Here is a 12572-nt window from a genome sequence, read left to right as displayed (position 1 = left end):
GCACTGATATGCACCAGGATTGAGGCCATGGCAAGTGGAAAGGTGAGTGATGTGGCCTGGTCAAGTGGACACAGCAGTTAAAGATGTGTGGAATATGTGAACATTCAAATAGTCAGATCAAAATATTTCTATTTGAATACATGGAATATTAATCAGTTCCATCTGTAGAAAAGATGCAATGTCTCTGTACCTAGAAAGACTCCCACAGGAAAGAGTCTAGGGATCTGTAGGGGGGTTCTGGGGTCCAGGAGGGTTTGGTGGCATCAGGGGAGGTAGTAGGGTCCGTAGAAGGTTTGGGGGGCTCTCTCTCCCACTGCCTGGGAACAGGGGCTGTGACTGTCAGCAGTGGCACAGCAGCATTGCCTGGCAGGGACCAGCTGTGGGGAGAGAGACCCTGGACTCCTCTCCCCACAGCCCCTCCACCTGTAGGGAGAGAGATCCCAGAGCCCCTTTTCTCTGCAGCCCGCTCTGCCAAGCAGTGGCACATCTGCAGGGACAGAAACCCCACCTTCCCCCACCTCCCGTCAGTAAGGGCTGGAATTGGAGGCTGTCACTGACTACAGTCATTGATGATCAAAAGAACGGGCCTGGCCCAGGCTCAGGCTCTGCTAAAGGCTAGAGAGCAGCCCTATGAAATTCTGCTCAAGATGGCAGTGATGATCACACTCTAAACTCTAACCCTTGATTGGGGTCTGGCACAGATGATTGATAGAAGCGCTACAGAAAGTGCTGTAAGTTAGCACACATTCATCGAGGGTTAACTTAGAGCACAATCCACCATTTTTAAAGCACTCTTAAGAGCCATGAACAGCTATTCAATTAAGGCTTTAGAGCACTTTCTGCCTGCTCAATGTGCAATACGTGTAACGTCTGTACCTAGTTTGAGAGTCTGTTGGTACTGAAGACTTTTGCCAATAAAATTACTTAGCTCCCTAAAGTTAGGGAGGTGCCCCCTTCTTGATTAAGCATGCCTAAGTATTGGGCCAACATGAAGTGTGGTAACCATAACCACTCCCAAGAAAATGGGAGAGGACAGGAGAAGACCGTGTTGGTATCTACTTTTCATCTAGTAGCCCAGTTATTATAACACTTGCCCAGGAAGGAAACTAGGTTCTAAGGCCTGCCTCAGCTGTAAGGGAGCTCAAACCCATAACTCCCTCCTTACCAGAAGAATGCATTAACTTCTAGGCTTGGAAAGGAGCACTCTTGACACTCCTCTCAAAGCTGTGCTGGTATAAGAATGCAAAATCTATGCAAAAGATAGTAAGCATAATGGAGGCAGATGAGGGAGTACTTGGTTCTGTTCTCTGCTCTAGTGACTGCTTATGCATCTTGTTTACGAACATCATTGGATAAAAGGCATTAACAGCGTAGCTTAGTAGTTAGGACACCTCTCGGGAGGGGGAGGATGTAGGTTTGAACCCTACTGGTAAAGGAAGGCCTGTAACTCAGGTCTCTACTTGCTGAGTGAATTTTAACCATCCACTTGTAAAAGCAGACACGACCAAAATCACCACCTTTCTTCCATGTTTTAGAAGAAAGAAGGCGGGGGAAAGCTATTCTTTTATACTTAAAGCAATGTAAGGGCTAAGTACAGATGCTCAAAAAGCCCAAGGCTTAATTGATTCAGTGTTTGCAGGTTAGTCTGAGCTGCGTGGATTGAACTGATAAGAAAATGAGCAGACATTCACTTTCGATTCTGAAAATGTAGCCACATGTCTGTAGTGGCCCAGGCCAGAAGCTGGGTGCTGCTAGAGCATGCCTCCCTGCTTGGCTGGAGCAGAGCATAAGCCAAGGATAGCCCACCCACCCTGCGAAGAGTGGGAGCTTGTGGGGGAAGTGCAAAGCATCCTGGGAAGCTGGGGGACTGTGAAGTAACTTGAATATGGAGGGGATCTGGGACAGAAATTCAGTAAAATGATTTAACCTAAATCCATTAAGTCTGATGCTATATCCACCCAGATCTAACTTCGATCAGTTTTGTCCATTTTGAAAGAGGTTTATGGGTACTGATCTTCTCTTGTGTTACAGAACTGAACTGGCTTCCGATTACATATACTGGTTTATGTGTAATTTCTGTCCCTAACCAACAGGCTTTGGTGTGTGAATCCCAGTCTTGTACAGCTTCAGAGTCCAGGAGAAGTGGGATTTCAGATGCATCTGTCTCTTCTGTCTTTCCCACTGACTAGCTTCATCTCAGGTTGACTATTGTGAATTTCATTCCTAGGTACTGGGGTGCAGGTTCTTACTTCCCATTGTGTGGGTAACATAAGTGCCTACATCAGCTGTATGAATTTAATTCCTGAAGCTGAGTGTCTAAAAGAGCAATTCATGTGGATCTTGGCCTGACTGGCAAGTAGTCCCTCCGATTAACTAGCTGTTTAAGGATTAAAATTTAGGAAAAGAATTGCAAAGTATAAGCTGTATAAGTAGTAGGTCAGGAAGAATGCAGGCATTTTTTACCCTTACGTGCAATATCCTACATATTAGATCCCGGTGTCTCTTAACAGCTGCAGTGTGTGTTTTGTTTTTTGTTCAGTTATTTTGGTCATTTTTTGACACTGTTTACTGCTTGGGTTTCTGTGGAAACTAATAATAGGACTTGTTTTGCACAGTGTAAAAGAAGTACTAAATGGGCAATTCAAACAGTAAGCCTCACTTCATTTGACCTATACTATTACATAATGACATTATCAGTAGAATTCCTTATCACCCTCAACTGTTCTTTTGTGTTTTTGCTGGAAGGGAAGTAAGGAAAGAGAAGTACATCAAAGTAAATGATTTTGATAAATGTTTTTTTAACACCAACTGTGTAAATATTGAGGCAGTAGCAGCAGTTTCCATATTAAATCAAATGCTAAGTAGGGAAGCAAAGGAAGGAGAATATCCTCAAAACTGTACACCCCCAGGTCTGTGCTAAGGTAAAAAGTACGTGAAGGGGGGTGGGGACAGGATCTGTTCTCCCATGCTACTCTTGTAACTGAAGAATCTGGAAAACGGCAAAAGGCATGGAACAGGCCTTGCCCCTCAACTTTTACCACATTTCTTACTTTTACTTTCCAGTGGGGGGTAATAGCTAAATGGCTTCAATTTTTGTAAAGTTTGTTTTGCTGCCAATAATTTTGATATTTGGGGGGAGAGGCAGGGATGGGCAGGTTGGGGTCCATTGTTGGTATGAAAACTAGTGTTGTAAGAGGTGAAACTTTGATGAGATGAAAAATTCTGTTTGTCAGCCAACCTTGATTAAAAAAAACAACCCCCCCCCCAACTCCTAAACTTCTTCCTCATGTTCCCTATTTCAAAATAAAGGCTGGTTGATTCTGTGTGAGAAGGCTGTCTTTATTGGCTGCCGTATCTGTTATGTGGAGATGGGATTTTAGTGTGCCAGAATACTCATCTTAAATTCAAATTCATCAAAAACAAAAGTTCTCTAAGACGTTAATTCATTCAGATTCTTTTTAAGCTTTCATAAAGTTTATTACCAGGTTATTTAAGAACTATAAATAGCACTGTGTGCGCCTTAAATGGGATTTGTCTATTTGTCTTTGAGGGTTGAAGACAGAGGCACAGAAAATGCACATTTTTGCCTTTTCCCCTTTCTCCTTTCTTCTTCCTCTTCTGCATCTGTCTCAGTCTGAACCTGGTCCTTTGGTATACAATGTACTTTTTTTTTTTTTTTTTGACCAAATCAAAGATCTTTCTGTACTCTGTCGATCTGTGAGTTTTCCTAAGGAAAACAAACTAAGTATTGTCATTGTGTATGCCCCCTGGAGAGCTGCTCTGCAGACATAAATTATAACTCCTCTCTCTAGAAGGAAGCTGATGTTTGTACAAAGTACTAGTTTACTTATTTGGGACTTGCAAAAAGTCTGGAGTCTGCAGAGCTTTTTCTGTATTACAATCACTCTTGTAGAAGTTGTCTACTTTTATTGTAACATCAGCTTTCTATTAAGTGAACAAGAAGAGTTTAAATAATCTGCCTTTGGACACAGCAAACAAGAAACTTCACTGAACATCTTTCACAAGAGTCTCTCAGTCAGATCTTCTAAGGGAAGCAACTGCAATCATTTAGCTTTATAGCTGTTACATAGCCAGTTTGCAGGGAAAACCTAGCTTGGATTTCAATTTACAGTTCATGGTACATAGGGCTTTCCTCCCCACCAATGCTTTAAACTTAAATTGAATTTTAAATTAACCTAGCACTGTGCTATTTTCAAGCTAGATAAATAATAATGCTCTCCTTCTCTTCATAAGAATATATTTGATATCTTAGTATGAACTACATTTCCAGCATGGATAGTTAATGTGTTCTGCTTGTTTTCACTTTCTTTATAAAGCAAAGAAAAACACAATTGTTGGGCTTTAAAAGTGTTGTTTGCTCTTCAGTAATCTGGCACTTCACAGTTTTTAAGAATTTTCTCTCCTTATTTCCATCCTCACTGATGGCTTTTCTTTCTGTATTTTTAGCTTTCTACTCAGTGTTGTTAGGATATGTTTTTGTGTTAAGATATTCTGGCTTTGAGTTCACTCACTACAGAATCTCTGCTACGATGCAATAGCCGCGTTTCAGGTCTCGTAGCATTTTATACTGAGTTTACACAGGTATAATTGCTTGCAGGAGGTGTCAGGAAGGGAAGAATTTGGGTCAGCCTTTCTTAAGCTGAAACCTCCTCTTGCTTTCAGAGCAAATCACTCTGAAACTTGAAAGATAATATACCTAGAAGGAAAACTAGGAAAGTCAAATTTACCTTTTGTAATTAAAGCTTCTAAACCCACTGGCACTGGAATGTGTTGCTAATATTTTAACAAGGAGTAATTCTCAATTTTTTTTCTCTGTTAGCCTGAGATATAACATGCCATCACTCACCGTTTTTGCACAGAAAGGCATTGAAGTACTTAAGATCTTTCTTTTTTCCTCAATTTCCTCCCATGCCTAGGAAATCTATAAGCAGGTGAGTTTGTATACACAGTTTACTAGCACAGTGAAATGTTTATATGTTATCCCTGGAAAAATATCCCCAGTACAGGATAGTATGAAAGAGGTTAACTTGTGCAATTGAAAGTGAAGGGTCAAGGACCTCCTCCCTCACGGAAATGCTTTCAAAATACTTGCCATTTTGTGCAATCTTGTCCGCTCCAGAGTAGAGCTCCTCAGAAATAGTTTTATTATCCCCAGGGATAAATACCTTCAGGAAATGTTTCTTAATAATGTTCAGAGCACGACTGAGTTCTGACATGGGCAGGAAAAATTGTCCTAATTTTACTTTCTAGATTTGTTAGTGGATTTCTAAGAGAAGACTTGTTGGTAGCCTTAATGACTTCTGCCTCCCCCCCCCCCAACACACTTTTTTTTTTCTTCCCCAGTCTCCTTGTCTTTCCTAGCTGCCAGCCCTAAGAATCAAGCATCTGACTTCGCTTTTGTTTTTATTAACAAGCCAGCACTGAAATATTTGAAGTACAGGTTTCCCTTGCTTTATGCGAGTTCTCTATGAGTGAATTCGCTCTTATGTGGTGACCCTTTTTAAACAAAAAATTCATTATATGTGAGGTAAATACACTCCTACGAGAGAGGTGTGGTAGAAGTCTGCAGCCAGCTGCTTCATGTGGTGCATTGTGGGAGTGACACACACCAAACTATAGTCTCCCGTGTGTGGATCTGTGCTCTTCGCTAGTTGTCTGCGACACACGTTTCTGAAGTTGCCATCCCCATTATGATAGTGCCCTGTGCTTGTGCGTACTGTCTGCTGTTGGTGAGTACCAAAATTGTCTTGTCTTGTGGTAGAAATGGGTCTCAGGGTCAGTACAGTTGAGATCTTAGAACGTATCCCTATTTGCTACACTGTAAAGTGGTTTCCCTTCGTGCGAATTCAAGTAATGTGCCGTTTTCCAGGAACACATGTACAGCATAAAGTGAGGGAAACCTGTATTCTGTTTCCTAGATTGCATTAATCAAGGGGAAAACATTTCAGATTGGACAAGAAGTTAAGCAGATCAGTATGACTTATCCTAAAAGTTCTCTTAAACATAGGCCAAACCTAGCATCTCCCACCCTCGAGGTGATGAAATGTAAACGAGACTTCTTCGGAAGGTGTTTACACAAAGAAAGCATTCGGTCATAGCTTTGAACCTGTCTGATCAAAAGCATTTTAGCATCTTCAGATAATTCCACAACAGAGATTACTTTCAGGACAGGGAAAGGTCCTAGAGCAAAACTATTGGAGGAAAATTAAACAGCATATGTTGTAATTCAGCAACTAAACATTTTTTTTAAAATATGAATTTTGCTTAGTGTTGCATGCAGTCACTAATAAAATCCCTTTATGTGGGCATTGGCAATATGAGCTGTAGTCCCACTTGTGTTTATGCTTTAACTTCAGCCAGAGTATGTGCCAAAGAGATTAGATTCTGTCTTTGGTTCTGGGGAGAAGGGAGCCCAAGTGGGCTTTTCATGGGGTTTTGACTCACTCTGTCATTTTCCCCACTCTTTATATTTCATTGCTAGCCTTCTAATTTTTGCCAGACAGCAGTGCACACCCTTGCAGCTGGGCCTCCATAATGACCACCTACTTCTAGACTGACAGCATGGATGCATAAATCTCATCCATCAGGGTGCCTAGTTTTAAGCAGTCCCCCCACCCTTTTTCTCTGAAGAATAAGTGTCCCTTCTGCAACAGTCTCATTTACCACCCACTAGCTGTGCCCACTGAGCCAAGAGGCTGCTTGTGACTGTTCTCCTGTCTACACTAAATGTCAGGAAATTGTTCTTTTCTGATGAATATACAATCTTTTTTTACCCTCTAATGACAATTATTAGTGTAAATTGAAGCTCATTCAGTGGCTGTATTTGACACAAACATTATACAGCATGGCACTCAGCTCCTGTGATAAGCAGAGCTGATTCTGATGTTTTGAATTAAGGAGCTGAGTATGAAAGGACCTCTCAGGAATAGGCAACTTGGCTGAAAACACTGTTTTTTATGAGGTCTTAAGCTTGATATCTCCATATCCTCTGAGGCCCTATATTAATTCTAAATGATCACTTCAAACTATTGAATGAGGGCAGAGCTGTCAGATCCAGGGCTTCCCAGCTGCTGAACTCATCCAGTGTATGGTACTTTGTAAATCAAATGACTTGTGGACTCTTTACAATGCATTATTTTAAAATAGATCTCCCCCCAGCCCTAAACTCTCTTGTAACCATAGAATACATGTTTGCATGGCACCAACTAGTATTTAAGGATTCAGAAAAAACCCAGGGTTTTCCCCTTGTCATCCCTTGCTGACACAACCATCAGGGTAAAAATAAACACTGCAGAATAACAAGCTCATACTGCATTACCCCTTTTCACCCCAGAAATCTTTTGCCGAAGGGACCACAACAACAGCAGAAAGTACAACAGTATCAGTGGTTCTCAGTCTCTTTAGACACTAGGCTCCCCTTGGAAAATGTCAGCTCTTAGCTTTCACTTTTCTTTTTAATATGGAAAAGTTATAAAGTAATTCTTCTATTGAACTCAAAAGGACCACAACAGATGAGAATCTATAGTGTCACTAATATTCCTATTTGAAACCCTGCGTTTATCTTGTGATTCATGTTGGTGTTTGTATACTTAACAGACCTAATATTGCACTGCACCCAGGGCCCCTGCTTGAGAATCACTCATCTATATGCCTTTTCTGGCAGCCCCCCAGGAAGAGAAGTTACCTTGGCCCCAAAGGAACTTCTGAGCGTGAATGCACTGAGTTTTCCTACAGGAACTGGAATTTTGCTTGCAAAAGTTTGTAGTGCAGACTAGGCCCTAAACACATCTTATTACCAATAAATACAAGTGTAAGCCTCCCCACCAGATAAGTCCCACCTGACTGGGGCCTCACTCAACCCTGCTCCTGCCTCTGTGGCACTGTCCTTCACTGCAGGGACCTCAATCTAGCCCCTGCCTCTTCTCTCCCCCATGGACTGACCTGCTGGACTGGGGTGTGTGCCTGCATGCCCATGGGCACTCAGTCCTACACCCCAGCCTCGAACCAACTCCAAGAGGCTCCAAGATCTACCACAAGAGGCTCCGAAATCTACCGGTAGATCTAGATCCATTGGTTGGTGACCACTGATCTACATCCATGCCAGAGCTGGGCAGCTGGGAGCTACACCTATGCTTCCACCACTTCCTCAGCCTCCTATTCCCCAGCAGCAGCATGGATGCAGCTTCCAGCCACTGAGGCTGGGAAGCTTCCAGCTATGCCCACACTGCAGCACGGCAGGGAGAGAGAGAGAGGAGAAGCAGCAGCAGTGTGGCTGCAGTTTGCAGATACCTGGTCTTGGTAGTTCCCCTCTGGCTGCAGGCTGTGCCACAGCTGCAGCTGAAGAACAGGAGGCTTAGAGAAGCACCAGTGGTACAGGCACAATTTCCAGCTGTATGGCTTGGTTGAGGGTGCAGGGAAAAGGCCCTCCCTGCTGCTGACACACTACCAAAGCCATCCAAGCTGCATTGGACCAGAGCCTGGCTGTTCCAGCCTATGGCCTGTAAAAGGTTGACCTCCCTTTTCCCATCTGCTCTAACAAAATATGTTATACATTAAATAGCAGTTTTACAATATTAATGACCATACCCACACACGCATTGGATCAGAATGCTTTCATTTCAACTGGTGAAGGATACTAGCTGCCCATGCTGGCTGGATCCAGCAGATCAGCACACATTAGCACAGACTCCATCTTTCCTGTCTCTCTCATATATTGCTAGATTTCTTGTTGGATCAGCTTCTTCTGATTTCTAGGAAATTGTCAGAAATAGCCCAGACTCCAACACAGACTTACCTTATCATTTCCAATACACAACACCTTATTTTCTTTGTTCATCTTTGGTGGGTCTCCCTTGACCTCCTGGAGCCAACCTCCTTGGTCTACCAATCAGCTTCCTATTGTTTTACCTACTTTTCTCCCACATATGCACATCTATGGCTTCTTACATGCCATCCTGTCATCATTAGCATTTTGACTATGTCTGTTTCAAGTCATAGATTTCTGGAATTGGCATGCTTCCACCCAATATAATAAAATATCCCGGTGCCTCTTGCATATTACAGTACATTTCATAAGTCCTATGCTTAACATTTAGGTAGGTCAGATAGCAGACTAAAAGGTGAGTACTGTAGTTGTGTGTCTTATTTATCCAGATTTGGCTGTTTTCTAGTTTCTGTCCCTACAACAACTCAAGTAACAATTTGAAAGAGGCAGATATAGTATGGTGCTGTTTGGAGTAAATGGAACGTGGAATTGCTTTCCAGATGCAAAACCTAATGTTTGGCTTTAGGTGGGTTGGTGGTTTCTTATTTGGGGTTAGGTTACTTACGTTAGGCAGAGTGAGCAGAGACCTATGACAAGAGAAAGCAACTCTGGAAAAAAAGTGTATTCTCCATGTTGGTATTGCATGACTCTTCTCCTTTTCTGTAAATTGATTGTAAACTGTCAGAGGTGCTAATAATAGTGTCAGTGACCTTCATCTAGGCAGCTGGAATAATAGAACAGAGTTGTTTGGGGACAGGTTGTAGTCATTGACTGATTTGCAGACAACAGACTGCTAAAAGAAAAAATTGGCAAATGCTTTCACCCTTGCACATCTCTTTACCCTTTAATTCACTATTAAACGGTGTCACAATAAAATAAAATACCATTTATACTGTTTACTCCACAATCTTCTAATCAAAGCTGCAGGGTTGCAGGTTCAGGCCTTGATAACCTATATAGACACCTTCTCCATGGAACTAGGCAAGAATAGCTTAATAACACTATAGGTGTTAGCTGGCTTATTTCTTTTCCAGATATTACTTTGTACCACAGGAATGATATTGCAGGAAATGCTGTTAGGAGCTCCTATACTGGTGAAGTTTTCTACAGAAATGTGTACTTGAACATACACAAGTTTTTAATAAATTGTTTTGGTAATGACCATTTGAGTGTACACTTTTGTTTTTAAATTTACTTTAAAGATCAATTACAATTGGCCTACCATATGTTGAGTACTAAACAGTCAAACAAAAACTAGTTTGCAAAATATAAACTTTTTTTTTTAATCTTGTCACTGTTTTAGTGACAGCTGTAAAATTGTAGAAGTCACAGTTCAGTACATCAGCTTTATAGTTTGGCATAAGTTGTTACTGTAAAAGGTATATTGGAAGAAAGTCTGAGGGAGCTATATAGCTCCCATGAACAGAAAATGACTTGTGTAACCCACTGTTGACCCAGTAACATTTAGGAATTGGCACTTCTGTTGCACTTTTTCTTCTGCTTCCCATAAACATGAACATACAAGAATTTGGTGGGCAAATGCAATTTATTAATGGTTTCGAAGTAGATGCATCTGAGGCATTTTCAGCAGAGGAAGTAGAAGAGCTTGAAGAAGCTGAATAATATTCAGATGTTCTATTGCCTGAGATGGGGTCCTCTTTTGTAGAGGACTGGAATAAGGAATTGTCCTAGCTGATTAGGTACTTACCAGTTTTCCTTTGATGAAAGGAGGTGCTTGAATGTAAGGAAAAGAAACATTGTGTATTATGTAATGTTACTCTTCTGGCTTTCTTTTTAATCAAGCATAAATTTATTTAAGGATTGCAAAAAAGGCTCACCAATTTTTCTTTTCTGAGTGTTTCTTAAGAAAGTAAACATTAGAGCTGAGAAATAAATTTAATTCAGTTGGCTTAAGATATTAAGTCAAGGTGAAGCTCAGTGACTAGTCAGCCTGCTGAATGCCATTACATCTTTTCACATATGTTTGTAAGTGACCTTTGGGCTTTTTGCCCTTTGTATTGGCACAGTTGGAAGCATTACTGAGATGACTTTGTGTTGGCAGTGAGGGCCAAGGAGAATGTTAATGGTTTCTTTAAGCCCCTTTCACAGCGATATATGGCATGAGTTGAGAAATGTGGTTTTCTGTTTTTAAAAATCACACGGGTATAAATAATGTTCCTGGAAAGTTAGTGTTCTTTTTGTACAATAACTGTAAGTATTATAATCCTGCAAAGCATAGAAATAATTTTTAAACTTATCTCCTGGTATTATCAGTGTAAGAATCCAGAATGGGGAGAGCTTCTTAGTTTATTCTTGAGTTAATTGCCTATGAACTTATTAAAACAGTGCAGTTCAGTATTTTTACTGTACAGAATCAGTTATCTAATATGTTTAGTAATCTATTGTTAAGCCATTGTCAGGCCATTCTCTGTCTTCCGAAGGGGAAAGATACTTGAAAACTTTCAATTCTAGAATGTTGTCTTAGTTGTATTATAACATGGTGACTTGCTTATGAAAGGGTTTTCCTTTTTACTAAACTGTTGGGTAGTATTCCACCTTTACTTCTTTTAATTAAAAAAGTATCACAAGGAACCAAATTCTGCTGTCCATATACCTAGTTATTAATTAGGGGATAGGAGGCTAAAGTCCGGGATTTAAGAATCTATTGTTTACAATTTAGTTTTTGAAAATGAGAGCTCCTGAGTATTTATCATTCTCTTGAAAATAAGGCTGCTTAATAAGGTTCTTCCCTTTTAGGCAGCCACCCTTAGAAATATTGGCCCCCAGCATACATATATTATAACACTGAACTTGGGCCATCTAATAGTACGTTAATGTTGCAAACTAGATGGTTGAAAGGTGTATGAAGGGAGGGAAAGCAAAAATTGGTATGTAGGATGATGGCATGAGCCTTCTTTAAAACAACGTGTAGGGTAGAGATAATGGTATATAAATTAGACTCTTGGTTCAAATCAGTTCTGGTTTGTTGACCCAAGAGTCACCCTCTGAAGCTTGTAAATTTATCAATTTAAGGAAATATGGCTATAAAACTCCCCTCTTGCCTTTTAAAACTGTCTTCTCTAGGTCTGTATTGAGACACCTGGAATGGGAAGTTTTCATGTTCTATGCATAGTTGGGTCTGTTCCTTCCATCCTATATTTTTATTCTGTATGTAGATAAATACTTAAATTGATATAAGTTTGAGACATGTACCTGGATTTTAAAAATCAAAACTTGACCTGCCATTATAAACCCTTATAACCTCTCCTCTTAAAATTGCCACTTTGAATGTTCAAGAGGTTGGGTCGTTTAAAGAGAAAGCTAAACTAAAATGTTATTATAATATTGTAAATATTTCTTTTAATGTGTTCTGTTGTCTGATTTACAATGTCACATTATATTTGTTGAGAAACTTAAAAGTTCCTTCTTTTCCTTCCAGGTAGTCAGATCAAGAAGGCCAGTCCAAGGTTTTATTGTAGGGCTTGCATTGGCCCACTGGAGTTCAGCTGAACAACAATAAAACACTTATACCATCTCATCTCCTTCCTTATTCCCAGTAGAAGCTGACTTATCCTATCCAAGAAGTCCTCCTGTAACGTGTACACACATTTTTTTGAACTTCCTCATTTTCAGGTAAGCGAGCTCTGTTTTGCACAAAGTATAGGGCTTTTTAATGAGAAATGCTGTTCATCTTAAAATTTATGGTATCCATTTTATTTTAAGGTAGAATGAGATCCATATTTTTCTTCAAATCATCCATTGGTATTGTGTCCAGGGCTAAGATAAC

The 12572-nt window shown here is 40.5% G+C and overlaps 1 protein-coding gene across 6 annotated transcripts in view; it reads left to right on the top strand.

Moving 5' to 3' along the window:
- The window catches only part of PLXNB2 (plexin B2), a 345929-nt gene that overhangs the window by 96751 nt on the left and 236606 nt on the right, over positions 1–12572 (top strand). For all 6 annotated transcript variants that reach the window (XM_014601042.3, XM_059725915.1, XM_019491747.2 and 3 more), the window contains exon 2: positions 12225–12418. The gene's annotated coding sequence lies outside the window, so the exon portion shown is untranslated. The remainder of the gene's footprint in view (positions 1–12224; positions 12419–12572) is intronic.

The sequence above is a fragment of the Alligator mississippiensis genome, chromosome 4 (genome assembly GCF_030867095.1).
Source record: "Alligator mississippiensis isolate rAllMis1 chromosome 4, rAllMis1, whole genome shotgun sequence".
Classification (NCBI taxonomy): Eukaryota; Metazoa; Chordata; order Crocodylia; family Alligatoridae; genus Alligator; species Alligator mississippiensis.
The sequence above is the reverse complement of the archived record's forward strand: the minus strand, read 5'-3'. Positions and strand labels throughout refer to the sequence as shown.